The sequence below is a fragment of the Adiantum capillus-veneris genome, chromosome 13 (assembly GCF_014529385.1).
Source record: "Adiantum capillus-veneris isolate H3 chromosome 13, ASM1452938v2, whole genome shotgun sequence".
Classification (NCBI taxonomy): domain Eukaryota; kingdom Viridiplantae; phylum Streptophyta; class Polypodiopsida; order Polypodiales; family Pteridaceae; genus Adiantum; species Adiantum capillus-veneris.
The window spans coordinates 60,688,123-60,693,117 of NC_140943.1; positions in this window are offsets into that span (position 1 = coordinate 60,688,123).

The window sequence follows — 4,995 nt, forward strand, 5'->3', positions numbered from 1 at the left end:
AAACCTCTGCACTATGCTTCCATTGTCATAGACAACAGGGGTCTGAAGGACTCCAAGAATAGCAGTTTTCTTTTTATTAATGCCCTTGACTTGCATCGTACTCGGGGATAGGGTCGGTTTCCCTAATTGACACCAAAATCCATAGTATAACAAATTGTGTTTAGCTCCCGTATCTAATAAGGCATTGTATAGTACTTTCCCATAGGGGCTATTTAGCTCAATTGGGTATCGTAGGGGTGGCTCAGATTCTAATGAGTCGTCATCTGTGTCCTCGAAAAATGCTTGCGTGATTCCCAGATTAGCCTCTCGTTGGCGTCTAAGACGTTGTTGTCGTTCTCGAGCCTCAACTCTTGCTTGGATTTTTTTAAGCTCTGCTTGTTCCTTGGCAGCCTTCTTTTGATGGATGGCTTGCAACTCTTCCTGGCTTAGAGGATCATAATATCTTTTGAATTTACTCCCATTAAGGAATCCAGTGGTTTCAACTCCATCTAGAGTCTCCACACGAATGGTACCTTGTGGGGTAATTTCACACACTCGATATGGTCCCTTACCAGCGTATTTCAATTTCTTCTTTTCATTACGTACCCCGTACATAAGAACTTTATCACCAACCTTGATGTCTTTATCCTTTAAATGGCTATCGAACCACTTCTTTCTCCTATCCTTCTCCACTAGAGCATTTCGCACAGCTAATTGCCTCTCTTCATCTAGCCTTTCCAGGATATATAATCGCTCAACTAAGGGGTTACCATCCCTACCTTCTTGAGAAGCTACTCGAAGACTAGGAATGACAAACTCCCATGGCATAACTGCTTCTTGACCATACACCATCTTAAACGGTGTGCAATTAATAGCAACTTTATACGCAGTACGATAAGCCCATAAAGCTGATGTAAGCTTTAGGTCCCAATCAGTGCGATTAACCTCAACTGTCTTTGTCAAAATGGAGATGAGAGTTTTGTTGGTACTCTCAGCTTGGCCATTTGCTTGGGGATAATAGGGTGTAGACTTGTGGTGAGATATCATGAAGTTTGATGTGAGTTCTTTTATTACTTTATTTATAAAATAAGTTCCATTGTCACTCACAAGTTCAAAGGGGCATCCAAAACGTGTGATAATGTTCTCAAAGAGGAACTTAGCTGTTGTTTTTGCATTCGCCTTCCGTGTTGCTTTTGCTTCAGCCCATTTGGTTACATAGTCGGTAGCCACAATGATATATCGTGATTGCGTGTTACGTGAAGCCGGACTAATCGGTCCTACAAAGTCTAAGCCCCACTTTTCAAATGGTTGGGTTACCTTGATGGGATGTAGAGACATCCTATCACTTCTTTGTGGCTTCTTGAAGCGTTGGCATTCATCACATCCCTTTGCAAAAAGTGATGCATCCTTAAACAGAGTGGGCCACCAATAGCTTGACTGTAAGATCTTTCGGGCAGTCAACTTTCCTGAAAAGTGACCACCAGCTACGCCCATGTGTGCCTCTTGTAGAATATATAAATACTCATCCTCGCGGGCACAACGTCTAAGAACATCATCTTTTCCTCTCTTATAGAGAGTTCCAGCCAGTAAGCAATTGGGTTCGCATTCCTTGATTAATTTTCGAGCTATATCTTTTCGCAGCTCTTTGGGTGGAAAACCATTAACTAAGAAGTTAACAATCTTTTCACTCCATTTAGGCATTGTCTCAACAATGAACAAAGGAGTATCAGGCAATTTATCATCAACCCCCGTAGGAGCTTCGCCATTAGGGATACGAGATAAATGATCCGCCATGACATGTTTCCTCCCAGGCCTCACAACAACGGTGAAGTCAAACTCAAGAAGAATTAACAACCATCGTGTAATTCGACCTATGGAACACGGCTTGTTTACCAAATATAGCAATGCTTGATGATCAACATAAAACACAAACTTGGTAGCAAGAAGGTAATAGCGAAATTTCTTTACTGCGTAAATCATAGCTAGACCTTCGCGCTCTGTAGTAGTGTAGTTCATCTCGGCATCATTTAATTGGCGACTTGCAAAGCTAATAGGGTAGTCCAATTTATGTTCTCCTGGTTGAGTTAGAACACACCCAATAGCAAAATTTGATGCATCAATATGCACATGAAAAGGTACATTCCAATCAGGTGTTTGCAGGATTGGAGCACTTGTTAGGGCCTTCTTTAATAACTCATAAGATTGATGACATTCTTCCATCCAGTGAAACTCGATAAGAAGCTTGTACAATGGACGTGCTATCTCGGCAAAGTTTAAAATAAACCTTCCATAATAACCAACATGGCCCATAAATCTTTGAACCCTTTATAGTTAGTAGGTGGTGGCAAATCGGCAATGGATTTAATCTTACTCTCATCTGTGGATATCCCGTTCTTGGACACTATATGCCCTAGAATGACTCCATGCTTAACCCAAAATTGGCATTTGAAAGGGTTCAATGAGATGCGATAAAATCTGCACCTTTCAAATATTTTTCATAGATATAACAAATGCTTCTCCCAAGAAGAATAAACACAAAGGTCATCTAGGAAAGCTTCACAAAACTCCCTTAGAAATAACACGAAATGCAAACACTCCAAACTTTGTGATAAAAGCAGTTTTAGCTTGGTCCTCTAATGCAATTGTGATTTGATTGTAACCAGAGTACCCATCTAAAAAGCTATAAGCTTCCTTGCACGCAACTCTCTCAAGCACATGTTCTGAATATGGCAAGGGATAATGATCTCTCCTAGTAGCTACATTAACTTTCTTGAGGTCCACACACACTCTTAGTTTCCCATTGTTTTTTGGCACAATGACTATTGGTGAAACCCATTCTGGGTGCTCAATAGGGTATATGAATCCACATTGGATAAGTTTTTCAATCTCCTCTTGTACAATTTTGGCGTACTTAGGATTCATTGGATAGGGTCGTTGCTGGACGGGTTTAGCAGTGTTGATCATGGGAATCGTATGTTGCACCACAGAAGGTGGAACGCCCTTCATGTCATGATATGTCCAAGCAAAGATATCCTTGTATTCCTTGAGGAGCTCCTTAAGTACAGCCTTTTCAGTTTCGGTAAGGTCTTGAGCAATAAAGACTGGTTTAGACTCCTCACCTGGTTCTGCTAATTCTATCTCTTTAACTACCGCTGGACCATCATAGACTCCGCTGCTTCCATTGGTAGGTATTCGTTGGGCTTTGGCATACACAACCTTTCGCTCCCTCGTGGTATAAGATTTAAAATGTTCAGGAGCCGTATGTAAGTCAGTAGGCTCTTGTCTTGACGGAGACCTTTCTTTTAGTTCTACCTCCTTTTGTTGTTGTGCTAACTCTCGGTTTTGACGTCTTCTTATAGTTCGACTCAATTTCGGCTCTGTAACCTCCAATTGAGCGAGGTCAATGGGTCGCGGGCTGCACCACATGACACTCTGGAGATGTTCACCCCAATTGTCTACTAGCTTTCAATGAGCATCACATGCCCCTAGATAGCTAAGCCATTCTGCAGTAGATCTTTCCTTGTTTATCCTAGCTCTCACATTTGCTCGATATCGTCGTCTCTTATATGACCTTTGTTTCTTGTTAAGGTTTTGATTTTGGTAAATGTTTGAACTTGACTCGCCTAATAGGTCTTCGCTTGTATCTTCTTCACTCTCATATAAATTACCATAGATGGTTGTACTAGGCCTTGAGTGTTCAGTTTCTATACTTGGTTCACTCGATGTTTCTTCAGGTTCTGAATCCATTTCTCCCTGAGATTCCATTTATGTTGTGTATTGGCCTGAAGCCTTTGAGGAATCATCGGTTTCACTCTCAGGTAGGTGTGCCTCTTTCCTATCATCGGATGTTACATGCGCTACACCTAACATGTTTACTGGTGCAATGTGTGGTATCTCTTCCCCATCTGGTGTTACCCAAGTTGTTCCTCTAGCTCCCCATGTATCTATAGTTGCCGCTAGGTGCACCCAATCGACATTGTCTAACTCAGCCATTCCGGGTAGGATATCCATATAAGGAGAGTTCTCCCCAATATCCGTGTCTTCGTTACACGTGTAACAATACTGTAATGGAGCTGAGTGAATTGTTGTGTCTGATCGATTATCAATGATGAATTTATTTCCTGGAGGATGCGTTCGACCACTTAAAAGATCAACTCGAATGACAGAGTCTTGGAACTGTAAGTAGATGTGGTTTTTGGACCAGTCATGCACCATTTTTGCTTCCCTCATGAATGGACGCCCTAAGATCATCTCAAATGACATAGGATGCTTGGAAAAATCCATAACAATGAAAGTTTGCCTTACCTTGTGTCCCAAGACCTTGATCCTGATATCCTTTAGCATTCCAATAGGCGTAACAATAGATCCATTAGCCATTTTTACCACTACGCTTGTGGCTTCAAGGTGAGGTCATCCCATAGACTCCCAACAACTCTTTGTCACCATGCTGACTCCCGCACCACCGTCAAGGACCCCCTTTACAGTTAATCCTTTAGTAGTGATTGGTAGAGTAGCATTAGATTCATCACCTTCAAAGTATTGCCCCAACTTGTTAACGGGTACTTCAATTACAGATTCATGTCCCGCTAGGTCAGATGGTGGTGCTAAATGTTCCTCATCATTCATTACCGAGTCAGGTTTGTTCATATGTGCAAACTGTGGTAATCCGGCCTGTAATTCTCCATTGAGGAAGGCTCGAAGAGCTGAGACTAGTTCGGGGTCTTTATATGGTTTGGACATGATGGTGGTTCTAACTTCTGAAGACATGAAATCCATCAATTTGGCAACATTTAATGGCATCTTGTGGGACGTAGGACCCTGACAAGAGAATGGTGAAGATGGAATCTCCACTTCCTCAAGGGGGTTGGGCATTCCCTCATTGAACATTCTCTCTAGTAGGAAAGGTGTGTGTCCACTTTCAGATGTCCACCCTCACTCTCTTCCCGAATGATACTGGGTAGAGCTAACGGCCTGTAGTTCTTGTGAGGTTGAACTTGTGTGGGAAACACTGTGTCC